The following is a 27,903-nucleotide window of genomic DNA, read 5'->3' as shown; positions in this document are numbered from 1 at the left end:
AAACATTAGGTCTAAGACCATAAAACAGATAGAGGAAAATGTTGGGAGATATCTTATGGATCTTACAACTGGAGGCGGTTTTATGGACCTTAAACCTAAAGCAAGAGCACTGAAGAAGGAAATAAATAAATGGGAACTCCTCAAAATTAAACACTTTTGTGCATCAAAGAACTTCATCAAGAAAGTAGAAAGACAGCCTTCACAATGGGAGACAATATTTGGAAATGATATATCAGATAAAGGTCTAGTATCCAGAATTTATAAAGAGATTGTTCATCTCAACAACAAAAAGACAGCCAACCCAATTACAAAATGGGAAAAAGACTTGAACAGACACCTCTCAGAAGAGGAAATACGGATGGCCAAGAGGCACATGAAGAGATGCTCAATGTCCCTGGCCATTAGAGAAATGCAAATCAAAACCACAATGAGATATCATCTCACACCCACCAGAATGGCCATTATCAACAAAACAGAAAATGACAAGTGCTGGAGAGGATGCGGAGAAAGAGGCACACTTATCCACTGTTGGTGGGAATGTCAAAGGGTGCAACCACTGTGGAAGGCAGTTTGGCGGTTCCTCAAAAAGCTGAATATAGAATTGCCATACGACCCAGCAATACCATTGCTAGGTATCTACTCAAAGGACTTAAGGGCAAAGACACAAACGGACATTTGCACACCAATGTTTATAGCAGCATTATTTACAATTGCAAAGAGATGGAAACAGCCAAAATCTCCATCAACAGAAGAGTGGCTAAACAAACTGTGGTATATACGTACGATGGAATATTATGCAGCTTTAAGACAAGATAAACTTATGAACCATGTAATAACATGGATGGACCTAGAGAATATTATGCTGAGTGAATCCAGCCAAAAACTAAAGGACAAATACTGTATGGTTCCACTGATGTGAACGGACATTCGAGAATAAACTTGAAATATGTCATTGGTAACAGAGTTCAGCAGGAGTTAGAAACAGGGTAAGATAATGGGTAATTGAAGCTGAAGGGATACAGACTGTGCAACAGGACTAGATACAAAAACTCAAAAATGGACAGCACAATAATACCTAATTGTAAAGTAATCATGTTAAAACACTGAATGAAGCTGCATCTGAGCTATAGGTTTTTGTTTTGTTTTGTGTTGTTTTGTTTTGATTTTACTATTATTACTTTTATTTTTTTCTCTATATTAACATTCTATATCTTTTTCGGTTATGTTGCTAGTTCTTCTAAACCAATGCAAATGTACTAAGAAATGATGATCATGCAGCTATGTGATGATGTTAAGAATTAATGATTGCATGTGTAGAATGGTATGATCTCTAAATGTTGGGTTAATTTCTTTTTTTCTGTTAAAAAAAAAAAAGAGAAGGGATAATTGGAGATGAAGGGATACAGACTGTACAACGGGACTGGATATAAAAACTCAGAAATGGACAGCACAATACTACCCAATTGTAATGCAATTATGTTAAAACACTGAATGAAGCTGCATGTGAGGTATAGGTTTTTTGTTTTTGTTTTTTTTGTTTTTTTTCTCTTTCTATTATTGTTTTAATTCTTATTCTGTTGTCTTTTTATTTCTTTTTCTAAATCGATGCAAATGTACTAAGAAATGATGAATATGCAATATGTGATGTTATTAAGAATTACTGATTGTACATGTACATTGAAATGATTTCTAATTGTTTTGTTAATTCTTTTTTAATTAATAAAAAAAAAAAAAAAAAAAAAAAGTAATGAGCCAACCAAGGACACGGCCCCAAAGGGAAGACAATGCATGCCACCTCTTCCTAGAGATGATCCATGGAAGCAACCTCAAACAAGGCCATAAATCTACTCTAAAAGTAATTGTGTATACAATTGAACAAGAACTATTGGACCCTAGTACCTGATAGAAAGGAGCTCTGGGACTCCCAACCCTATTCCAGGTGAAAAAATTCATCTTTTCATCTTGTTTCTTCATTCAGAATCTGTTTTTGCATTAATTGTTTCTTGGGCTTTTGACTTAATCTCTGATTCCTAAATAAATCCCTTGATCTGATGGGATATTTGACTTACATTGTTTAAAATTAGAATACTTAAAGGAGTGGGAAATCATCTTACCCCTTACTTTAGCTGAAAAAAAGTTGAAACTATTCAAATGAAACTTATACTGTAAAAATAAAAGAAATTCTACAAAACTAAAAAAAAAAAAAAAAAAAAAAAAAAAAAAAAAAAAAAAAAAAAAAAAGGAGAAAGGCCACTGGGTCTTGGCCAGGCACTGAAATCAGGAATTCAAAAGTACTAGGACTTGTCTCTTATGCCTGCCTCTTGCAGAATGTCTGATGTACTGCTCTCTTTTTGGAGAAAGGATATCTCTGTCCACAATCTCTGTGTTTACAAAGTTTTACTCAAGTGACCAGCTTAACCTGCACTAAAATATTGGTGATCTTTTAATACAATATGAAATAATCTTATTGGACCTGCTTGTCCACCCTAGGTCCAATCCGCTATGGCCGGTGGGGCAGGATCCTATTTGTATGAACAAGGCAGGTGGGAGTGGTGGGCAAGGGAGGTCATTGATATGAGTTAGGAAGACACCCCACAAAGTATTTCCCAAGAACATTGGGAGAGTGCCATGTGCCATTTGGAATTTATAATAGCCAGAGACTGAAGCACTGACTTCCTGAAATAAGACAGACAATCTTTTAGTTTTTAGCAAGGCAGACTGTTTCTCTTTGCTAAAGCTGCCAGAATGCAATGTACCAGAAATGAATTGGCTTTTACAAGGGGTTTTATTAAGTTCCAAGTTACAATTCTAAGGCCATGTAAATTTCCAAATGAACGCATCAACAAGAGGATACCTTCCTAGAAGAAAGGCCGATGGCTTCCAGGTTCCTCTGTGACATGGGAAGGCACATGGTGACATCTGCTGGCGCTTCTCTCCTGAGTTGGTTTCAAAATGGCTCTCTCAGCTCCTGTGGGTCCTTTTGGTTTCTGCTAGGGTGTTTTCTTTCTTAGCTTCTCTAAACACTCTGGGCTGTCTTAAAGGACACCAGCAAGCAGATCTTGAATGGGAGGAGTCACATCTCCATGGAAACAACCTAATCAAAAGGTCCCACCCAACAATGGTTCTGCCCCCGCAAGACTGGACTGAAAGAACATGGCTTTCCTGGGGTACATAACAGATTCAAACCAGCATTCAGACTTTTAAAAAATATGCTCCAATGGACATAGATTCTTTAAAGCCCTAGGGATGCATGATTGTCAAAAATGAATTTCTGACAGCCCAACTGACAACAATATTGGTTTGGAAATCAAAAGGTATCTTAGAGTCAGACCCAGGATGTGTATTATGAGCCCAGATTTAATCAGGATAGAAGGACCAGGGCATATACAAGGGTGGATGCAAGCATAGAACTAATGGGAAGAAGGTAGGCCAAAGCAAAGACTGAAGAACAAAACATGCCAAGAACAACTGAAAAAAATTTTACTTGGGTTATAAAAGTTATACAAAAACAAACAGTGAATGCAGAACATGCTAAGAGAAACCAAAAGAACTATCACTTGGCTTTTAAAGGTTTTCTCTGAAACAAGAAGATGAAAAAGGAAGGGAGGTCCATCTCTTGGTTCTAACTGAATAATGCCAACAGATGCCAGAGAACATGCAATTTTGCTTAATCTCTTTGGAATTTCATTTTCTCCATCAAGGGAAAAAAGAGACTGTAGAATTTAGAACTAACCTAGATATCCCAATTAATGCTCCTTGTGTTGAAAGAACCTACTTAAGCTATTCAAGAAAAGGTAGCAGTGAGAGGTGGTTCCAAGGACACTGCAGATGTCCCATAGAATTGAAGGAGTGGAAAAAAGTATAGCTAGCAAAGAGGCTAACAAAAATGACAGTCCTCTCCAGATGTCAGGGAACAAGAATGCCTATCTCAGTAGTTCCCACTTATTGGGGTCTAACTCTTCCTTTTTATAACAAGTCTTTTGTGACATCTGTTTTGTTATATGTGCCCATTTGAAACCATTATGTACCCCCAAAAAAGCCATGTTTTAATCCTAAGCCAATCTTGTGGGGCCAGACCTATTGTTTAGGGTGCAAACCTCTGATTAGATTGTTTTCATGGAGATTTAATCCATTCAGTTGTGGGTGACCTTTTGATTAGATGGAGCTGTAACTCCGCCCACTTAAGGTGCATCATTAGTTTATTGGTGTCCTTTCAAAGGGGAAACATTTTGGAGAGAGTTCAGAGCCAACAGAGAGAGCCAACATGAGACATGAGACCCAGACATTTGGAGATGCAGAAAGAAAATACCTCCAGGGAAGCTGTTTGAAATCAGAAGCCAAAGACTATAGCAGATGCCAGCTATGTGCCTTCCCACCTGATTCCCACCTGACAGAGGTGTTCTGGACCCATCGTCCTTTCTTGAGTCAAGGTATCTTTTTCTGGATGCCTTAGTTTGGACATTTTTATGGCTTTGAAACTGTAAACTTGTAACAATAGATTCCCTTTATGGTATATTGCATTCTAACAGCATTTAACAAATCAATATAGTAACTTGAAATGAATGTCATAGATAATATAATCTACCTGAACACTTAATTTTAAAATAAAATTAATATAATACTCAAACTGAAATATATACAGAGACTATAGAAAAGTAATTTATTTTTTTAAAACATAAGATATACTTTAATACATAAATGTCCAAGGATGACAATACCAAGAAATAATAGTGATGTGTTTGAACCTATTTATAGAGTCCCTATGAATGTGATAACTCTAAATGTAGACTGATAAAGTTGGATTGTACTGGCAACATGACTTTCCAAAATGGTGGTCCATTTATCTATCGCTATGTAACAAACCAAAACTCAAGGACTGCAAACAACCATTTTATTTTGTATATGGGTGCTCTGGTGGGTGATTCAGAAAGAGTGCAGTGGGAAGGACTAGTCTCCGCTCTGAGATGCCTATGGTCAGGGCTGGAATGATTCCAATATTTGGGCCCTGAATGCTCTGAAACTGAGGGATTCGTTTCCAAGATGGCTATAATTCACTCATTGTCTGGGCCCTGGGGCAGGAGGCTAAAGATCCCCAATTGACTACATGTGATGATCCAGCATGGCAATCTCAGAGTACTCAGACTTCTAATATGGTTTATGGCAGTCAGGGACCCAAGCGCAAATGTTCCAGGAGAAGCTGCATGACCTTTTGTAATTTAGCTGCAGAAGCCACCTAGTATGTCTGTCTTACTCTCCATCAAAGCAGTCATATGCCTGCCCAGGATGGGGACCAGCACTGAGGGGAAATAAATCCTACCTCTTGATGGAAGGAGTGTCAAGGAATTTGTAGGGTATGTCTGAAAACCACCACAGGCACCAGTTCTCAACAAATTTCCAGCAAAATTAAACTATGGTCTTTCTTTGAATTATGCAGAAGTTACACTCCTGGAAAATTCAATATGTATTAACACCTTGTAAGCAATGTTATACATATATGTAATACAGAGTTAGAGTCTAGACTTCACTTTTATATACCTTGTCCGGCATGACTTTTGAAAGTTGTGCAGGACATAGATATTTCTTTGTTGTACAGAACACTTCTGCGTATTGCAGGATGTTTAGCATCCTTGGCTGTGCCCATTAAATGCTGCTATCAGAACCCCCTCATCATTTCTCTCTCTCCCTATAGACTGGATCTCTCTGCTTATCCAGAAGTGTAATGCTTGTAAACTAAAGGGGCATCCTCAACCATAAATCAGCAAGGCTTTCAGCTTGTTTCTCCCACTCATCTGGGTGCTGATGACAAAAATGATGATGACGTGGGTGATGATGATAATGCCAATGAAATTTATATTGGTAATGATGGTGATGATGATGATGATGATGATGATGATGGATTGGATCACGTTCCCCTCAAAGACATTTTCAACTTCTAGCACCTGGTCCTGTAGATGTGAACCCATTTGTATATAGGATCTTTGAAGATCATGTTAAGATGAGGCCAAACTGAATCATGGTGGGCCTTCATCCAGTATGACTGGACCCCTTAATAGCAGAGGAAATCTGAACACAGTAGAAGAGGAGGGGAAAGAAGGAGACAGATGGCCACATGTGGAAGCTGAGATTGAGTTATGTATTGCCACCAAGCCACCACCAGAATGCTACAGAATTCAGAGAAAGTGTAATTCTGCCACCACCTTGATTTTGGACTTCCAGCCTCCAAAACTGTAAGGCAATAAATTCTTGCTGTTTGAACCAGCCAGTCTATAATCCTTTGTTACAGCAGCCCTGGAAAACTCATACAGTGGTGAAGAAAACAGCACTACTGTACTAATTCACTGTATGCCAAACGACAACCCTATGATAAATATCATTGTCCTTGTCTTTCAGATGAAGTAGCTGAACTTGGAAAGCTTAAATAGCATATACGAGATTACAAAGCTGGAAATGGGGCATCTGGACAGCTTCAGATGACATTGCAGCCTTATCCAATCAACTTTGGCTGGGTGGGAGGGAGAGTGTCCTGTATATATATATAATTGGAAGTGGTTCCCTTAGAAGAGAGCTGTGGGCTGACAGGGGCCATAATTAGCATCTCTAATACAATGGACAAAAGGAAATTGAAGTTCAAGAAAGATGTGGCAATTGCAAAAGAACTTAGCCTGCTTCCCTGGACCAGATAAATTACTTACCAGACTGAGAGAAGATGACTGAATCAGTATTCATAATCTTTAGGAATCCTCGAGAATGTATGATTCCTGCATTCCTGCAAATGCAAACAAATGCAGTTCTAATATTAAACAAAAGGAAGAAGGTAAAGGCTATAAACTCAAGCCTAATGCAAAATTCTAGATCATGTTATTAACAAGGAAATTGTGCCAGTTTACTTATTGTCATCTGTTCAAGGAGGTATCTGGATTGTCATCTTCATCTCATTTCTTGGGCCCAGTATCCTGCCTTGACCACCCTCTTCCTTCTTCACTTGTCTGCATTTCCAGAACCACATTCAGGATAGCTGTCTGACTCACAGAGCTGCATACTTACATGCCAGTGGAAAAGCTTTAAAAATCTGTGATTCAACTGAAGAAACTCAAAAGCCTTAGAAATATTTTATGCACCCACCTATCTATAAACTGCTTAACTTCATTTGGAAAGAAAACTGTTTGTAAGCTCTATTTAGTATGATCCTTAAAAATGGAAAAAATAAAATTACCTCATGATCTGTAAAAAGACAAGAAAAAATAGCTTGCCATTCTTTAATTCAATAGCGGCCAACTGGGTTTCTTTCTTCTTAGCTTTAAAAAGAAAACAAAATAAATTTATAATATAAATGATTTCTTGGCTCTTAATATATCCTGCTTTAACATTGCATGTCTATATTATAAAAGTGTGTTTGTAAAAGCCTGTGAATTCTTCTTGGAAATAGAACAACATTTTTTTAAAAGAAATGTTATCGAGGTATTATCTGAATTAAAAAAAAAAATCTGAACGTAACATACTTTATGCCCATGTAACCATATTTTATATAAAAATATGGTCATATTGGTGGAGGAAAATGCAAAAGATGAGCAGATGTAAAGAAAATTCACATTCCTGTTTGCTTTCGGACCATTAATTCGATGGCAAACAATGTGTCTAATGTTTTATGCTTTCCTTGAATAGTATTTTCACAGCAAATATGAATATCTTATTTATACAGGGGCCCTCTAATGGTGTCCTTTGCTGTATCTCAATACTCATTTAAACCCAATACTTCAGAACCCAAGTCCTGGAAAGAAGTCAAGTGCTTTGGGGACATCAAACTGAGTGTCTTTGATTTCCTGCTCTTAGTGGACCTGCTGTGATTATTTAAGAAATAACCACACAGAAAAAACTGAGTCTCTCCCAAATAGTGTTTGATTCTCATAGATGCAGAAGGAACCCTGTGGCTCACATGCTCTCCTGGCCTCCAGAAAAGCTGTTTGGAAACTGCCCTGTGCAAGTGAGTGTGCTCTTAAATTCCTTTAGACTCTGATCTTTCTCCAGACCCACTCTGTCCAATGGAACTTTCTGTGATGATGGAAATGTGCTATACCTACTTGTCCAATACAGCAGCCACTAAGTTCATGTAGCTATGGAGTGCTTGGAATGTGGCTCCTGTGACTGAGGACCTGAATCTTTGACTTCAGTTAATTTAAATTTAAATAGCCTCACATGGCTGTCAGCTATCATGTTGACCATGCAACTCTAGAACCATCAGAAATGTGGTATGAAAAACAAAGGTGAACATCTTCAGAGTTTGTCTGAGTCTAAGAAAACTGTGAAGGTTACTGGGCAAGTTATCTTTTAGAAGAACTTATAGCACTTGAGTATTACAGAAATATCATTTGTAATACCATATATAAGTGCCATTTATTGGGCACCATCTGAGGACTAGCCATGGTGTGTGCTAAATGCTTGGACTATATCATTTTATTTTATTAGTTTATTTAACTCTCCAGATATCCTTACGAGGCAAGTAATATAAGCCTCCAGCTTTTTCTTGACAGATGAAAAAAAAAATTGACTTAAAAAGATGAGGGAGGGCATGCTAAAGTGGTTCAGCAGGCAGAGTTCTCACCTGCTATGCCAGAGACCCGGTTCGATTCCTGGTGCCTGCCCATGCAAAAAAAAAAAAAAGATTAAGGAACACATCCTCTTCTTGGCAAAGAGGGGTCTTTGAACTCAGGTCTGAGTCTAGTACTTGTGTGCAGTGCTTTTAAAATGGCATGCAGAATCCACACTTCTTTCTAACTAGAGATTTCAAACAAACATGGCTTATTGGAAAGTTCTTCCAGTGACAGTCCCCTATAAGATTACCAATTCTGCTGTGGGAGACATCCCTAAGATACCAAAATTCTATATTTCTGGATTGTTTACTAGCCCCTTGGTGGCCTTATTTTTCCAGCAAAAACGTTATAAAAAGGAATCATCACCTCTAAGGTGCTAGAAGGCATGAGACAGTCTAGTTTTGTGTCAGGATCACTGATTATAGTGTCTCTGGTTCATTTTCAGAAAAGTTAGTTCACCCTCGGAACCTCTGTTTTTTCATCAGTAAATTGGGGGCGATAATAGGTCCCACCTCATGCATCCTTTTCTCAAATCAATGAAAGAAAGTGTTTAAAGAATTTAGCATGGTGCCTTGTATACAGTAAGTGATCAGCAAGTGTTAGAGGCTGTTGTTATTGTTATTATTATTACTTTATACCCATTTCAGCCCATACACACTGGGTTGGTGATTAATTTCCTACCTGATTCTTGATAGTGGGGAAAAGAGCTAAAGGCGACAGAAAAAAAATGTGAATCAAAGCCAATAACATGACTAATGTTAAATGACTTTTCTCTCTCCTGAGATGTAAACACTATCAAATGAAACCCTGAATTGCTAGTTTATACAAAGTGGGAAAACAGAAACAAAAACAAAACCTGAGAATGTGCTATTTTCCCCCTTGTTATTTAAAAAAAAAAAATGTAAGCAAAAGGGGAGATTCTTTCTTAATTTCTCCCCAGGATAGCCCAGATTCTTGGCTATTCGATACTTACCCCTTACTTGCTGCCCATGCTGCTATTATATTTAATACATAAGGGGAGAGGAAGCCACAGATGAGAAAGTGTCAGTGGCAGATTCAGAAAACCTAGGTCTGAGTCCCTGCTCTGCCGCAATTCACTCTGTGGCTTCGTACAAATTCCTTCAGCCCTCAGTTGATCCAGCTGTGAAATGAAGAATATAAACTCCAGGGATTTGCCTACACAGCCTGGTTTTGTCTCTGGTTCTCAGCATCTAGAACACCAATCATGACTCGCAAACGACTTTGTCAACAACCATTTAATTTCTTCTAGTTGAGCTAGTGCCATGCGAGCTACTATAAAAGGCAATTCTCCAAATATCAGTGGCTTTGTACAGCACAGGTTTATTTCTTGGTCAGGTAAAGTCAAAAGAGGTGCTCCTGATTGGCAGGTAACTTTCCTCCAAGGTGGGATTCAGGGATCTGGGCTCCTTCTACCCCACGACTCTGCACTCTATACCCCTGGTTCCAGGGTTGCCAGCTTAGGGGAAGGGTCTGGAGGGTTACTTGTGGGAGGTTTCCGTGGGCCCGGCCTGGGAGTGACACACCTCACTTTGCTATCACCTTCCACGGGTAGAACTCAGGTTCACGACCACTCTCAACTGCAAGGGGGCTGGGAAAGGGAGTGGGAGAAGAAATGGGCTCCAGGAATGTCAGTGGCCTCTGCCATAGCCTCTAAGCAGCTTTAGACGACTGCGTCCAACCCACCAGGGGGCCCTTACGTTACAACCAACAGCACTTCAAGTTTTAGGTACTTGGGCGGTTCTGTGTGTGTGTGTGTGTGTGTGTGTATTGGGGGGATTGGAGAAATATTATTTCTGTTCAAGTTTTTTAAATGTTGAAAATAGTTGTATCATTTTGACATTCCTGTAGATCCTTAGGTTTTAGCCTCTTGCCAGAGCCTGTGGAAGCTCCATCTTTTGTTGCCTGGTACCTGCTACTAGGAATGCAAAGACCCTGCCCCACTTCCTGATTGACTCTTAGGAGGAGGAAGAGGAGGAAGAGAAGGAGGAGGTCTTGAGCTCCCCCTAGAGGCCAGCAAGGTTGCTTCCACTTGCGCTGTTCTGGCATTCTGAATCTGCACGTGCATAGCACTAAATTAGCCCGGTTCATGCAGGGCTGAGAACCAATGGCCCCATCTCTGCTGCATGAACAAAAGCATTTTCTGGCCTATTTGGAGATCATCCCATTCTATCATTTATTCCTGATAGATTTTCTCCACTGTGGCTTGATCTTGAGGGCCTATGTGTACTCAGCATAAAACGGTGAAATGAATTCCAAATTATAGTTACACCTGTGTCCTGCAGGACCCAACTTCTCTAGACCTCAGCGTTCTCACATGTAAAATAACAATAATAGCACTTGGTTGTTAAGTCAGCACCGGCTGCTTTGAAAATTAAATGAGGTAAATTCTACAACATAAAGCTAAAGAGCCTGGCACATGGCAGGTGCGTGTTTCGGTTTGCTAAAGCTGCTGGAATGCAATGTACCAGAAATGGATTGGCTTTTACAAAGGGGTTACAAATTTACAGTTCCAAAGCCATGAAAATGTCCAAGTTAAGGCATCCTCTGGATGCCTTGGAACTGTAAATTTGTAACCTAATAAGTCCCCTTCGTAAAAGCCAGTCCATTTCTGGTGGCACCTGGGACACCTCGATCAGCCGGGAAGGTGTGTGGCAACGTCGCTGGCCCTGGCTCCTTCCGCTGCTTTGGGTCCTTGTTTAGCATCTCCCAGGGCCATTTTGCCTACATCTCCAAACATTTGTGTCTGAGCTTTCTCCTAAAATGTTTCCCTCTTAAAGGACTAGGGTAAGCTGATTAAGATATGCCTTGAATAGGTGGGTCACATCTCCATGGAAACAATCTAACCATCTAAACAATAGCTCTGCCCCCAAAAGATTGGATTAAAAGAACATGGCTTTTGCAGGTGCATAGCAGTTTCAAACCAGCACATTGGCTAATCCAGGATAGCTCCCTCATGTTTCTTACATGATAGGTGGAATTTCAAAGCCGAACTAGGCCCACTCTCTGCCTTCGAAGGTCCTACAATGCAATGGCATACCCAGAGGTAGAAACCTTGTCAGGAGAGGCAGCTTTCTTAATCATGCAAATGCAGTGACACCTGCCCTTTAAGAAACGTGGCCAACTACGTACTTCTAAACATTACTACTCCAAAAAACCTTCACTGAGTGTCTTTTGTATGTGAAGCCCTGCCCTGCTGGCTCTTCCAAAATAGAAAATAAATTGAAGGCACTGTATCTGACCTTAAAGAGCTCGAAAAGCACACAGGTGAAGAGTATTTGAGAAAACTGCAAAGTAATTTACAAATTGAGCCTGATGATCTTAGGGTTGTGGGAAGGGTGGGGGCCGTGCTGTAAATGGGTGGTGCACGGAGACCAGAGTAAAGGACAAACTGGAAGAAATCTTCCTGGATCAAATGAAATTCGTACCAAATTTGGAAGGTGATGGCTTTGAATTAATGAAGCCAAATGACAGCTATTAGAAAACCTATCTATCCTGCCTTTTAGCAAAGCAGTTTGGCAGTGTGTATCAAGAGATGTTAATATGAATGTAACTTTAGACTCTAAAGTTCCACTCCTGGAACTATGGAAGGAATCCTCAAGTTATTAAAAAAAAAAAAAGTACATTGCTGGTGGGATTATAAAACAGCACAGACATTTTGGAACATGATTTAGGAGTTCCTTCAAAATATTAAACACAGAGTGACCGTATGACCCAGTAATTCCACTCCTAAGCATATGTCCATGAGAATTGAAAACATCTGCCTACACAGAAATGTACACAAATGTACATGGCAGCATTATTCACAATAGGCAAATATATCCATCAACTGATGACTGGATAAATAAAATGAGATAGGTATGCCCATACAATGGAATATTCGTTAATTCTAAAAAGGTATGAAGTACGACCATATGGATGAAAATTGAAAACACGATGCCATGTAAAAAAAACCAGACACAAAAGGTCACATATGGGATGATTCTATTTATATGAAATGTCCAGAACAAGTCAAATCATGGAGAAAGATGGAGGTAAGTGGTTGTCGAGATAGGGGAAAGAAGGATGGGGAGTGACTCGTAATGGATACAGGGTTTCCTTTTTAGGATGATAAAAATGTTTGTCAATTTGATGCTGGTGATGGTGGCCGACTCTTTGAATATACTCAAGACCTCTGAATTTTACACCTTAAAAGGGTGAATTTTATGATATGTGAATTATATTGTAATAAAGCTGTTATGAAAAGTAAGAAAACTTTTATGCATGAAGATGAAATAGAGACATTTTTCCTAAGAGTGAAAAATTGGAACCAATCTAAATGTCCAAGTACAGATGAAGTAAAAAAAAAAAAAAAAAAGATACAACCACTGGATGGACTCTTAGTCATCCATTTTAAAAGATGCTTTACTCGAATCACATGAGTCTCTTCCGGCTTTGTTGCGCTCAAAACAGCCCCCTTCCCAGGGACCAGTCTCTATATGATCAGCTCCCTGCTGTCTCACACGGGCTCAGGAATGGCTTTCAGTGTGGCTTCCTCCCCATGCATCTGTGAAACTGTCTCTCCAGGTGGCTAAGCAGTACCATCATCACCACTCTGTTTTTGGGAGAGAAGACTCATAGCACACATTGGTCTAAAAAACAATACTGACCCTTCCCCGCAATTTCTCAAACTACAGCAAAGACCAAAAAAAAAAAGATAACAACAACAAAGAATGAAGTACACTTTTAAAGATAATTTCTTAATATTTAGGGAAAATGGGAAGAAAGATGATAATTTGCCTGTCCAGCCCAGGCCAGACCAATCCTAGTGTCTTTAGCTCTCAACTCCCACCAAGTTCTGATTTGCTTTCATGTGGTTTAATCTGGGGCAGGGAGGCAGAGAGAGACTGCCATACTCTCCAAAGTCTCCTAGGTCTTTCTGCAACTTGGAATAGAGTGCCGACTGACTCCCAGACCCCGAGAGAGAAGCAAGGCCTTGGTTTGTTTCCCCTCTTCCTAATCCAAGATTTTCCACCTGTGTTTTCCTTTTCTGCCTAGGGTCACCCTCCCCCCAAAATTTCTAAGAGTGGGCAAACCTGTTCTCTTCATCTCACCCTCATACAAGGGCGAGGCCCAGGGTGCCAGGTGCAGGAGTTTCTTTCCCCAAATCTAGGTTATTTAATGCATGATATGAGAACAGACGAAAGAAGCACTGTGTTCAGCTTCCTGCATCCAGTCCCTTTTCATAGACACTTCATCGAGGTCCAGTGACTTGGGGCCTGGTCTCCCCAACTGTTCTAACCTATTATGAGTAAGTATTAATACAAGGAAGTGTTGTTGAAATAATGCAAAAGAAACAAAATCAGCAATTACATGTGAACAACAAAAATAAACTAGCCTATGGGGAAAATGCCTGAGTAAAACACACCAAAACATTGTCAGCAAATATTTTTTTTCTCTTTTGTAATATTTTGCTCACTGTAAGGGTACTGGATGGAAACTATTTTAAGGTTTGCTTTTAGGGGAGCAGGAGTGGGGAATGCGAACATGTTCGGGGAGGATGGACAATTATAAGCATCTTGCTCACTACTCAGAAGGAGCTGTTTCTATTCTTAATGTGAAAACTGGGTTCAATAGAGAGGAAACAAAAATAAGGAAAATGTTAATGAGTCTCTGGAGTGTTCTGGACTGAAGGGCCAGTGCATTTTCCCATGAACACAACCATGAGTAGCTGAGGAGCAGAGTAAGGCTCAGAGAACCCCATAAGTACCAGTTATGTAGGAGACTAATTGCAAAGAGCTCTGACCTTTTCCTTTAAATCATTTCCTAGCCACATGAAATCATTTCATGCATCCACTAGTCTTTGGCTTCCTTCTTTTCCAAACCCATTTGGAGGGCTCAGTTTGCAGAAACTTTCTTCTGAATACCTTTAATTTAGCGATGCCTTCTCCCTTACAGTGAGAGAGCGTGCTCGGTTGTAATGTGATATAATTCGCCTGTGAAAAGTTAGGGCGAATAAGCAGAAATGGGATTGGTGTGATCAATAGAAAAAATAATTTGAGGATCTCCTCCATTCAGAGGACATTTATTAAGCACCCTAGTAAGTGCAGGGCCAAGGAGACCTACATTCTGGGCCTCAGGCTAACTCAAATAGATTGGGGAAAGACCCTGGACCATGTACTATCAGTACGAACATAAGGCTTAGGGCCAGAGAAACCTGCCTGGGAATCTGTGCTGTTACAAGCTGCATGACCTTGACCGTGGAAATAAATTCTGCCTCAAATCATTCTTTTTCCAACTTATAAAGTCAGATACTGTGCTCATTAATTTCTGGGCTCTTCTTTCCTAATATGCAATTGTAAGGCTATAAATTTCCTTCTTTATCAGCCTCCAGAAAGTTTTTTTTATAATATATGTATTATACACAGCTTTATTGAGATGTAATTCACATGCCATATAATTCACCCATTTAAAGTGTACGATTTAATGATTTTGAGTATATTCACAGAGCTGTGCAGCCATCACCACAATCAATGTAGTGCCTGCCTCATGGAGTCATTTTTGAGGCTTACATGAGATCACGTGTTTAAAGCACTGGATCCAGGTAAAGACAAGGAGTAGATCTTTTACTGCCAGTGGCAATGGTTCTTGCTGCTGTTGGTTGGTGCTGGGGTTGGGATCACTGAATACCAAAAAGAGCGGGGCAATGGAACAAAACGAGAGGAGAAAAAAGCGCGGGAGACCACTGCTTACGCGTCCTTGGCAGATGGGTGTGACAGACTGTCCTTTGCAGCTAGTGGATTACTCTCCAGCCCTCCAAAATCAAGCCAACTAACTTGAGTTGACAGGAGCAGAGGCAGCCACTACTGTGCCATTGGGATGGTTCAATTCAGAACTGAGCAGTCATGACCCAACATGTTAATCAGCCACCACACACTTCTGAGATGAGCAATAGTTGAAGCTAGATTTAGTTCCTCTTTGCTCTCATGTCTGGGGCCGAGGAGAGGCCAGGCATCTGCCTGGATGCTTCTCTCCTAAAGCATTCCAGCTGGCCCTGTTGGGGAGGGGGGTGAGTGGCCAAGCACAGCAGCTGTGTTCCATACCCATTGGGCTGATCCATTGGGGTACCACCATCTTGATGGTGAAAGGACGGAGGACCTGGACTCTCAATTTATGCAGAGTCATGGCATAATATTTTGAGGGAATTTTTTGAGGGTTTGCGCATGTCTGAACTACCAGCACAAGCACTGCTTTTCCATCCATACCCTGGGCAGAGGAACAATGCACAATCAAGGTTGACCATTTTCTTTCAAATAGTAAAGAAGCTCTTGATACTGTCACTTCTACAACACCCAGGTAGCCAAGTACAGCGGCTCTTCCTCTGCATTAGAATTTTGTTTACTTTCATATGATGAAAACTTTGGCTTTGATTTCCCAGATTCTCTCAGAATTTCAAATGAATGGTTCTCTCTTTCTCTCAACCCTCTCTCTTTCTGGCTCTAAATTGCTGAACTGTGTTGTTTCAATCAAATAAAAAAATTTTAACTAAGTCAAAAACTCGTCTGATGGGCAATGGTGGCTCAGTGGCAGAGTTCTTGATGGCCATGCTGGAGACCCGGGTTCGGTTCCTTGTGCCTACTCATGCAAAAAAAAAAAAAAAAAAAATTCTTCTCATTGTCAGGAAAGCATGCTTTTGTTTCTCACTTCAATATAGCACTCGATCATATGTTTTAATGAACAAAGACAAGCAGAGATAATACCTTGAACCTAGGCTGCTGCACAACAGCAATTCTTTTTTTTCTTTTCCATGTTGTCACCCCGAAGTCTTCTGGTAGGCTGCTTCACGTGGTCTCATTTCCTCTATTACTACTGTCAGCTTTGAGCAATCTGAGCTCAGGAACCTGAAATCAACTCAAGAGTTTGAGCTGACTTTTTTTTCCCCCTTGAATTACAAATGTACGTTAAGTTTCTTTAGACCCACAGCTCTCTCAAAGGCCATGTGGGGGAGAAGGGGGAAGATGTTACTGGCATTCAGTGGTTAAGGCCAAGGATGCTGCTAAAGGTGCTACAGTGTATAGGGCAGCCCCACAATAAAGACTTACCTGGCCTCTAAATGGTGCCAAGGTTTAGACTTCATTGTACACCACACTGGATCTGAGGCTGGTAGAAATTTGTACTAATTTCCCTGATTGTCAGCTTGCCATCCTTTGACTCTGAGCCTCGTCCTGTACGACTCTGTTTGGTAGACAGGCAGGATGGCCTGGCGCTTCAAGGCATGTGCCTCGAGTCTGAGAGGCCTGGACCTGGGTTCAAGGACAGCAGAGATGAAACTCATGGATCCCAGTCACTTCTGCCTGCAAACTCTATCAGCAGCAGAAAGGAAATGAGAAGGTGAAGTACAGAGGGATCATCTGGGCAAGAGCAGCTCCTTGGGGGCTCCTGTGGCCCATGGAGCGCCTGGTGTGGGTTAGAGAGAAGTCAGGCACATGGCAAGGTACCTGTGGTCCTGGCAGATGCAGCCCCAGGGGGTGCACAGCCTAGAGCTCGAGCCGTTGGCCCCACCCTCCACTTCCTCCAGGCTGAGACGTGAGGTGTGCCTGCCTGTTCTCTCTTCATCATGTTCCTCTGGAGAGGGTGACATCAGCCAAGGATGAGGCATCTGCCAGATCCAAGGAGCCCCAGACAAAGGAAAGCTAGGCTTCAACAGCCCCTTTCTGAGCCCCCACTGCTGCTCTGAGGACCCACCTCTTTAGTCCAAAGCTTGGCCACTGTGCACGGCTGTCCTTCTGCTCCTTGGTGAGCACTTCTCTTGGGCCTACTGTCCAAATCTTGGATCATGAAACACTTTCCAGGTCATGGCTGTGTCCTGCCTCTTTCTCTTCTTCTATGCTGATGCCAGAAAAAATGTGGATTCACCACTCGATACACATAACAGTCAATCAATGACGCTGGGATTTCAAAGAGAGAGAGAACTTTAATTGCAAAGTGCAATGCAAGAACAAGAGGCTTCCAGGCTTCAGAGCTGTCTCCCCAAACTGGAGAGTGTCTGAAAGTATTACTTGGCAAAGGCAAGCTTATGATAATCAGTTCCAGTGGTTTGGAATGCCCAGGTTAGAGACAGTCTAATTTTGGAGGTGTGCAGACAGCTTACATACTTGGTCATAGGACGTAGTAAGGAAAATGGTCGCTTAATATGGGCCTGATTTTTAGTATTACAGTGAGGTTATAGTTACTATAAATTAAAGTTTTGTGCCACTATATATGTCAGGTGGGCCAACTCTGGTTAGAACTGGCCCTATCTGAAGTGCTAAGGCAGGAATTGGGGTGGGTTGGCTCAGATTTATTCATTAATAAACATTAGGGAGACTGTAAATGAATCACAGGACTTTGAAGATACAAAACAAGATGAATTCAGGGTTTCTAGATTATCATGAGGCTATTCAGTGATGGTCAACAAAGCAAAGCTTCAAGGCGTCAGTTCAGTGAGTTAAAACAGCTATAAATATTTGCCTTTTGGGAACAGTACAATATACCAGAAGGTTAATAAACATCTGCATAAAGTTCAGTATGCTGTAATTATATTTGTTAATTCCCAATTACAATTTCATAGGTCATGAAATCTCCTTTATTTGAACCTCAACTTAGTAAGATTCAGGAATGTGTGGTTTCTGTTGACTTCAGAGCTTTCCACGGGGGGATGGGGAGGGGGAGGGGAGGGGGAGGGGCTACTGTGGACTGACACTTCCTGGGTCCAAATCCCCTCTCCCCTTGCTGGGGTTTAACCTACAGATTTTTTGTGTGTGTACTTTTTTAACTTCTCCAAGCCTTCATTTTCTTATCTGAAAGGTGGGGTCATAAAGGCCCCTACCTCATAAGGTGGGTATGGCAGTTAAATGAAATCCTAAGTGTAAGGTGCTTAGCCCAAGTCCCAGCACGGAATAAATTGTTGACTAACTGGGGGCTTCAGAGGACTCTGTGTGGGGGTACACACCCTTCCCGTCTTGTGGATGGTCCCGGCGCCTTGGGTGGAGCGGCGCGGTTGTCCCCTCATTGGCAGGGAGAGAAACCAAGGCGACAGGCGCCACAGGCCTGGTGGAAGGGCCGGGACCAGAACCCAGGATACTGGCTCCCCCAACTCACCCCCCACCCCACGGATAGGGCTGGAGGGTCCCACGCCTGGGCTGCCCTCTCCCTTCCTCCCCAGCCACAAGAGCCTCTCTTGTACTTTCCTCCAAAAGCTCCTGTTGTGTCTTTTGGTTTAAAGCACTGAAGGCAACTAGTAAATGCACATCCTATTTGGAAAATAGAATAAGATTTACTATAATAATAATAATCAAGGCTGTTAAGAAGCAGTTGGCATCATTCCTTCACCAGGTTATCTCTTGAACACTGTCTGCCCGTGTGCTGGCGTCTGCAGTCCACCCTTCTCGGGTATGAGCTTGCTCGGTCCTTCTCCCTGTGGGGTGTGCACTGCCATTCTGAAAATGAGAGAAAGTCCCCAAGAGACTTGGTCAAGAACAACTGGGGACAAAGAGCTTTAGACACAGGAAAGGACTAAAGTGGATTCTGAAAGCTTTGAATTCCTGGCAAGGGCCAGGAAATAGAATTTACTTTTCATAGCCCCTATCTCTTAAAAATAATCCAACTTTTTTAAAGCATGATAGGAAGTTCTCTTTTAATTATCTGACTCCCCCGCAGCCTCCAAAGTGTGTCAAACCTCCATACAATTCAGGGTTCTTATGTAAAGCAACTGCTGAGAAGTCAAAGGATTGTTTGCATAAAGCACTTGCCTAATTTGACCCTGCCCTGTTTTCTGACCTATTGCTACACAGATAATCATCTTAATGAGGCTTTCCAGAAAGTGTGACCTGATCCCACATTCTCCTTTGGCCAAAAGACTCAGATTCCCTCTAAAGAGATGTAATATTCCAGTGACTTAAAATTTATTTTAAATAGCAGAGAAGGAGATAAATCCCAGGATTTGTAAACCGTCCAACCAAGAGGAGAATTCTGCAACTAAATGGAGAACAGGCTGGTATACAGCCTCCAGTTGTGAAAAATGGTAACAGACAGAAAACAGGAAAACCATGTGAATCCAGAGGGTGAGCTCAGAGAGGCTGTGTGTTGTCTGAGGCTTTCCTGAGCGGGGAGCCCTGCCAATGCCAAAAAGAACTTCCCTGAGAATTACATTCCAGCATATGCGATCACCACTTTTCAAGGTGGGAGAGAAGGAAAAATTGCTGAAAAAAAAAGTATTTGTTTGAGTAGCAAATATTTATTAAAGAGTGCCCACCATGAGCCAGCTTGGATTATGGCAGAAAATGAAATGGACAAAGTCCCTGCCTTCATGAGACTTATATTTGGGTGCAGGGTTGAGGGGAAGGGAGAGTAGAAGATAAAGCATATTATATCAACCTATAGGTCCGTGTCTAATCAAGCCAAGTGACCTCCAAGGCACAAAACTGGTGAACTTCGACCTATTACTAGCTCCCATTTTCCCAAGACCCCTCTGTCTCGAGGCCCTGCACCTGTTCCTTTTAGCAGCTCACCATCACACATACTGTTTTGAACCAGATCTGTCCAGTGCGGAATACAGGCCCTATTTCTTGGATTCCCAAAACAAATAAACAAAAACCCAGCCATGCAAAATAAAACATTAAGAACACATCCTACAAGGCTTTTACATGTATCAGACTTCTCTGGTGATTTGCAGTGATAAGGGAGATGAATTGACAATAGCACAGACCAACAAGCCAGAACTGGCCATTAAACAGTTAAAAGTCCTTCTATCACTCCAGCCAGGTTGCTCAGAAAGCTGCATAGGTCTTGTGTGTCTCTGTTTCTTGTTTTGTTCTCTTTGGTTTGTAATTATTTCTCCTCCTGGGCTCTCTAGAGAAACTCAGTATCTTTCACTTTTCTTTGAGGAAGTGTTTGTCTTCTTTCTTCTCCCCGCCACCTGCTCAGACTAAAAGAATCATTACAGCACTCTGCAGACCAGGGCACTGCTCACCAGATTGTGCCCTTTAGCACAGGCAGAAGCTGAATTTTCCTTCCTTTATTTCTCCTACCACTATCCCAGTCCCTGAACGCAGGAGGAGGGAAGAATAGAGTGATTTGTTGTAGCACTGGCATATAAATTATGCTTCTTCCTTAAAATTCAAAGTCCCTACCTTGGATTTTGGTTCAATGTACTCTTCTCCTTTATACAAGTAGCCACCCAGTTGAGGTTGGGGAGAAGAAAGCAGCAAAGGCTATGTTAAGAATTTGGCAACTCTATTAAATGGTTTGTAAAAGAGTGTCTGAAGCTGCTGCCAGGAGCCACCTTGGCCTGTATAAATTTACCACGGACTGTGTTTGGATGAGAAGGGAACGGTGTGTCTAATCTCACTCCGAGAGAATGGGGAAAATATGCAATTCCACATGCTTCAAGCTAGACGGATGGCAGGACACTGATGTTCTCATTTATAGAGGGCCCATGAGGTCCACCCATGATCACAAGCCACGGAGCTGTATGGAGGTCCCAGGAAAAACTCAGCTTCCCAACCCCAGAGCCAGTCCAAGACAGACCCCAAAAACTAAGCTTCCCAGTTTTGCACATTCAATCCATGTTCATTGATAAAATAATAGAAACAGCAATTAAACAGAGAAAAATAATCACTAAAAATCACCTGGCTCTCTGCTTCTCCCCACTCAACATACAGCCTCATCTTTTCCTGCAGTGCCAGCTGCATCTCTAAGGCACTGTTGGTGAAGGTGAGAATAAAGGGATTTGGCCATATAAGGCACCTGGTCACCAGGGCTGTCGTCAACTCTGGCAAAGTGCAGGTTGTTGCTATGAGTGACCCCTTCGTTGACCTCAACTACATGGTCTACATGTTCCAGTATGATTCCACCCGCGGCAAGTTCAAAGGCACCATCAAGTGAACAGGAAGCTTGTCATCAATGGAAATCCCATTACTGTCCTCCAGGAGTGAGATCCCACCAACATCAATTGGGGTGATGCTGGTACTGAATATGTTGTGGAGTCCACTGGTGTCTTCACAACCAGGGCAAAGCCTGGGACTCACTTGAAGGGTAGCACCAAAGTTATCATCTCTGCCCCTTCACCCAAAGCCCCCCTGTTTGTGATGGGCATGAGCAATGAGAAGTATGACAACTTCCTCAAGGTCATCAGCAATGCTTCCTGCACCACCAACTGCCTGGCCCCCCTGGTCAAGGTCATCCATGACAACTGTGGCATCATGGAGGGGCTCAGGACCACTGTTCATGCCATCACTGCCACCCAGAAGACTGTGGATGGCCCCTCTGGGAAAATGTGGCGTGACAGCTGTGGGGCTGCCCACAATATCATCCCTGCATCTATTGGCATTGCCAAGGTGGTGAGCAAGGTCATCCTGGAGCTGAGTAGGAAGCTCACTGGCATGGTGGCCTTCTGCGTCCCCACCCCCAGTGTGTCCATCATAGATCTGACCTGCTGACTGGAGAAAGTGGTCAAGTACAATGACATCAAGGAGATGATGAAGGGGCCCCTAAAGGGCATCTTGGGCTACACTGAGGACCAGGTTGTCTCCTGCGACTTTAACAGTGACACCCACTCTTCTGCTTTTGATGCTGGGGCTGGCATTGGCCTCAGTGACCACTTTGTTAAGCTCATTTCCTGGTAGGACAATGAATTTGGCTACAGCAACGGGGTGGTGGACCTTATGGTCTCCATGTTCTCCATGGAGAAAGAGCCCCGAGACCACCGGCCCCAGCAACAGCATGAGTGGAAGACAGAGGCAGTCAGCTGCTGGGGCGTCCTGGCTCCAACTCGGTCTCCCAGTGCTGAGAATCACCCATCCTTTACAGCTTCCATTCCAGACCCCCTGAAGAAGTGGAGGGGCTGAGAATCTTACCTTGTCATGTACCATCAATAAAGTACACCCAGTCAAAGAAAATCACCCGCCCTGTTGCCACTGTAGGAAAAAGATAGCAAACTTGGAAAATCTTTTTTCAGTTTGTCAAACACTTCCAAACAGCTCAGGACCGTGCACTTTCTGTTTTTTGCACCTGAATCGCTACCCCAGTTGCTCTTCCTCATTTGGTCTCTTCGAATGCCACCTCGGCCTGCTCAGAGAGGTGTGCCTGGCCCCCAGGGACTCTCTATCCCATTTTCCTGTTTATTGACTTCGTTATACATTTCCCTGTCTGGAATTACCTGCTACATTTGCTCATTTATTCAGTAATTTAATCACTTAGTAAATATTTATTGAGGTTTACTATGTGCTAAGCTCTGTTCTAGGTGCTGGGCAGGCTGCAAGGGGCAAAATAGACAGAAGTCCCTGGCCTCACAGAGCTGACCTTCTCCCTGGGGGGCTGGGGAAGAGCCAATAAACAGAGTATATACGTTCTATGGGATATGTGGTAGGTGGTGAGTGCTCTGGAGAAAATGAAAGCCAGGAAAGCGGGAGGGAGTGCTGGTGTGGGTGGTGGCAATTTTAAGCAGTGTGTTCAGGGGAGGTCTCCTCGAGAAGATAGTTTGTGGGGAAAGAGGAAAGTTTTGGACTGGGGGAAAGTCTTAGACTGCGTTCCAGGCAGAAGAAAAAGCAAGTGCAAAGGTCCTGAGGCAGAAATTCATTGTGGGGACAGGGATAGGGGATTGACTAGAAGCCAGAGAGGCTGGAGTAGCGCTAACAAGTGGGTGGGTGCGAGGATTGTCAAAAAGGCAATGGGAGCAGATGGGGCGTGTGGATTGTGCTTGGCCGTAAAGTCATTGAAGACTTGGTCTTTTATTCTGGGTGAGACAGGTGCAGCTGGGAGTTTGGAACAGAGAAGTGGCCTGCTCTGTATTGCATTCTGGCTGTTGTTTTGAGAACAGGAAGACAAGGGCAGAAGCAGGGAGAGCACTTAGGAGGTTCTAGCTGTACCCAGGCAAGAGAGGGTAGATGCCGGACCAGGCTGGTAGCATATGCACATTTTTGCAAAAGAGCGGATTCGTGTTAATGTGTTCTGTTCTAGTACAGCTGTCCTTCCTAAACAATATGTCATCCGCAGCCTTCCATATCGATAAATATGGAGCTATATCATAATTTTAATGTGTTCATATTATTCCTTTGCGTGGATGTACCATAATTTGTCTAGCCAGTCTTGAATTAAACACTTGAGCAGTTTCACATTTTTCACCGTGATAAACAATTCTGCAGTGAGAATATTCTTGTACATACATCCTAGAGCACTCCCTTGTCATGGTATTTTTTTGCAAGAGAATCCCAGACAGAATTGCTGGATCAAAGTCTATAATTAGTCAAAGGCTTTGCTACATGTTACCAAACTGCCAGGAACAAAAGTTGCAACTTGCAGATCCCACTAGCCTGTCTCCTCTCCCTCAATCCAACTTTTGGATTTTATCACCAATTTTATTCTTTGCTTATGAGATAAATTTAAAAAATGATGAAGTTTTATGGTTTATTGCCCGTTTGTGGCCTTTGCCCATATTTTGCTGAGGGTGTTGATCTTTTTAACTTTTAAGGACATCTAATATACTAAAGACATATTGTCATAGCTGTTGCGAATTTTAAGATGAAGGATTTTACCATATAATCTTTTTAGGCCTTTGCATTAAAATTATGAAATACTATTTATGTATAAATAATAGGTGACATTTATGAGGGGTGTAAATAATAAAATAAAACAAACATGTAGCTGTTCTAGTTTGCTAATTGCTGGAATGCGATATACCAGAAACAGAATGGCTTTTAAAAGGGAGAATTTACTAAGTTGCAAGTTTACAGTTTTAAGGCCAATTAAAGCAAGTGTATAAAAATGTCCAAATTAGGCACCAACAAGAGGTTACCTTCACTCAAGAAAGGCTGATATGCCCTCTCACCTGTTAAGCTTATGTATTGGATCACCGCTTAAAAAAAAATAATAAAAAAGAAAGGCTGATGAAGTTCAGGGTTTCTCTCTCAACTGGAAAGGCATAAGCGATGTCTGCTAGCTTTCTCTCCAGACTCCTGGTTTCATGAAGCTCCCCTGGGGGTGTTTTCTTTCTTCATCTCCAAAGGTCTCTGGCTGTGTTAGCTCTCGTGGTTCTCATGGCTCTCTCATGACTCTGAAGCTTTTTCCAAAATGCTTCCTCTTTGAAAGGATTACAGTAAAGTAATCAAGACCCACCTGGAATGGGTGGAGTCACATCTCCCTCTAATCAAAGGTTAATACCCACAATTAGGCAAGTCACTTCTCCATGGAGATAATCTGATCAAGTTTCCGACCTACAGTGCTGAAAAGGGATTAAAAGAAACAGCTGCTGCCACAAAATGGATCAGGATGAAATGTGGCTTCTCTAGGGTACATAATCCTTGCCAACAGACCCAGTTACCCATCCTAGCTTTAAAAGTCGAACATTCCCAATATCCCAGTCACATTTCCTTTCTTCCTCAGCCAACAGAATCCCACTCCGGAAGCTGATGGTGATGATTTCCTTGCTGCTCTTTAGAGTTTTACTTAACCTGTAAGTCTTCCTAAAAAACAGGGTTTTAGTTTGGTATCATTGGGAGCTTTATGGGAATGAAATCACACCGCCTGAATGCATCCATGATCTTCTTTTTCCAACAATGTGTGTGTGTCTGTGTGCTCCCACCACCCTGACACTAGCTGCAATTGAACAGTTTCCACGGCAGGCATCACGTTGGAGTTTAGCACTCTTGACTTACAGGTTCTCCTGTTGCTAGACGTCGTGGCCTCTTTCTGGTGCCACCACGACGTTGCTTTTCATCTCTTCTGGTGCAACTGTGCACACGTTTCTTTAGAAGGCTAATTTCTGGGTCTCAGGGAATGCAAATCTTAAAATGTGATAGCTCGTGATAGCTCATGACAAATTATTTTCCGAAGTGGTGTTTACCAATTTATATTTTGGTAAGTTGTATATGAGATTTCCAATTTGTCCACATCCTCGCCAAGACATGTTATTGTCAGACTTTTAATTTTTCCCCAGTCTGGTGCCTGTGAAATGGGAGTAGATGAGGAATTTGAGAAAATGACAAGATCTTAGAAGAGGTAGCCAGAAGAGAAATTCTGGATTTTTAAATTCCTTATTTCCATGTTCTTAGAGTGAGAAAGCAAACTTATTATGATACTTTTCTTTGATTACATTTACAGTGATCAGAACTTTCAGGAGAGTGTGAAGCCGTTTGGAGGCAAGGGAAACCAGCTCTCGGAGGAACAATTTGCAGGAAGGGAGGGTTATACTACCAAAAGGCTGAACATTCTGCCTGCAGTTTATGGCTAGGCTCTGTGTTAGAACACACTATCGAAAAAATAAAAGGGATTCCTGAACTAATTCCTTCTAAATCGATGTTTAAAAACATCCCATTTGCTTTGCTACAATAAAGAAATGGGTAGGTCAATAGGTAAAGAAACATCTTTTCTCATGTTCTAGGAAATGCCTGTGGATCGATAAATATCAAATGAAACCATCTGAACTGCTTGGAAGGTCTAGATTTAGCCTAGATTCCTTATATGCAGATATCATCGGTAATTTTTGTGGCTTTTTCATGTCAAGTGAAAATTGTTCAAAATGTACTTCTGAAGCATTGCAGAACAACTGCTCCCATTTCTGTCTGCCTTTTTTTTGGGCGACAGTCCCCCTGCACACTGGCAAGCCGAACATCTGGCCCACGTGTTGGGGGGCAGGGGGGGCAGTTGTGCCCGCTCTGCTCATTTCGGCTGGGAAGTTTGGAGCCTGCTGACAAAATGCATAACCTAATTAGGCGTGAACGCTAATGCAATCAGGTCTTGTTTCTGCAGATGTAAAATGCCACTCTCAATCTATTGTGTTTTCTTCCCAGGTCTAAAAGCATCACAAATTAGTGGGTTTGCGAAGCCAGAGATTTCACAGACAGCAGTTGATTACGCAGATGCTCCAGGGTTCATCCCCGCGGTCCCCACACACCCTGAGCGCCGCTCTGGGCTGTGAGTCTAGACAATGTGGTGTGGTGGGAATAACGTGGGAATTCAAGGCAGGAGACCAGGAGGAGCAGGTTCTCGATGCCTGCAAATGGGTTGTGTGGCTTTGAACAACTCACTTCCTTTTCGGGCCTGGAGTTTCCTCCTTTGCAAATGGATGGGGTTAGACAGTTTCTCTAAATATACTGGTACTTAATATCTTCTTTTTGCCAGAAGCCAAAATGATAATTATAATAATAAAAAGCATGACCGCTTCTCTTTAGGATGTTCACACTTTGGAGAGAAATGACAAGGAAGGATCAGACAATTCTAATAGGGCAAAACAAATCGAGGGTTTGAATACAGCAAAAGAAGCCATCATCCCAGCCCAAGGGAAGGTAGAGGCTGCTGTCCAAGTAGGTTACACTTGCACAGAGTCAGGGAGATTAGGGGGCAGCACAAAGATGGAGGGACAATGCAAAGGCATGGATGTATGAGGGTAAAATGCCACAGGCATCATACCTGAGGTCCCATGATGCTTTCAAGATATGGTCCTAAATTCTTTAACATTTCTCCCGTGGGCTGGTGGGGGTCTGTGTCCTACCCCCCATCCCCCTTGACTCCTGCCAGGCAGTGGAAGTGAGGCTTAGGTCCCAAGAAGTCTGCAACTTTCCCCACATTCAGTGGGACACTCACTCTTAGAGCTCTGAGCTGTCTTGTAAGAAATTCAACCATCCCAAGGCCTCCATGCTGTGGGGAAGCCCAAGCTAGCTGCATGGAGGAGACAGACGCTTTGTAGTGAAGTCACAGCTGAGCCCAGCCCTTGTGTCATCCCAGCTCAAGCACCAGGAATACGAGAGAAGAAGCATCTAACTGATTTCAACCTCAAATAATTCATACCTTCCTGGTGAGGCCCCAGAGATCATGTATGGGAGTCCAGCCATCCCCACTGTTTCTCTTTTAATTCCTGTTGCAGGGAACCATGAGTGTGCTACAGCAGTGATTGTTTTACACCATTACATTTTGGGGTGGTTTGGCTGTCAGCAAGAAAGCACCTTTTAGCTCTAAAATTTGATTATTTGGTAAGGCTCAAATATATCTTCCCGGTCTTCAAAAAGAAAGTTCTTACTACATGAACTTTTGATTTGAAGAAAAACAGTGGCAGAAACATTGAGACAGACCCTGAATTAGTCAGAGAAATTACAGGAAACGAACCCCGATTGGCTTAAATCCTAAGAAGAATCCATCAAGTCACAAGCTGGGCAGTTCGAGGTGTGAATCCGGCCCAGCAGGACCCAGATATTCAAGTGATGAGTCAGAATCAGCTCCTCTCCCACCCTGCTCAGCTTTGCTCTGTGTTGTCTTCATTTTCTGACAGACACGGCCCCGCGGAGGG

General features: G+C 42.3%; 1 protein-coding gene and 1 pseudogene across 3 annotated transcripts in view; both read left to right on the top strand.

Moving 5' to 3' along the window:
- Window positions 1–27,903, top strand: part of KAZN (kazrin, periplakin interacting protein) — a 1,164,933-nt gene that overhangs the window by 337,212 nt on the left and 799,818 nt on the right. The window lies entirely within an intron of this gene.
- On the top strand, window positions 21,279–22,965 carry LOC143655113 (glyceraldehyde-3-phosphate dehydrogenase pseudogene; annotated as a pseudogene).

Source organism: Tamandua tetradactyla, chromosome 2, assembly GCF_023851605.1.
Source record: "Tamandua tetradactyla isolate mTamTet1 chromosome 2, mTamTet1.pri, whole genome shotgun sequence".
NCBI lineage: Eukaryota > Metazoa > Chordata > Mammalia > Pilosa > Myrmecophagidae > Tamandua > Tamandua tetradactyla.
This window is presented reverse-complemented; position numbering and strand designations above follow the sequence as displayed.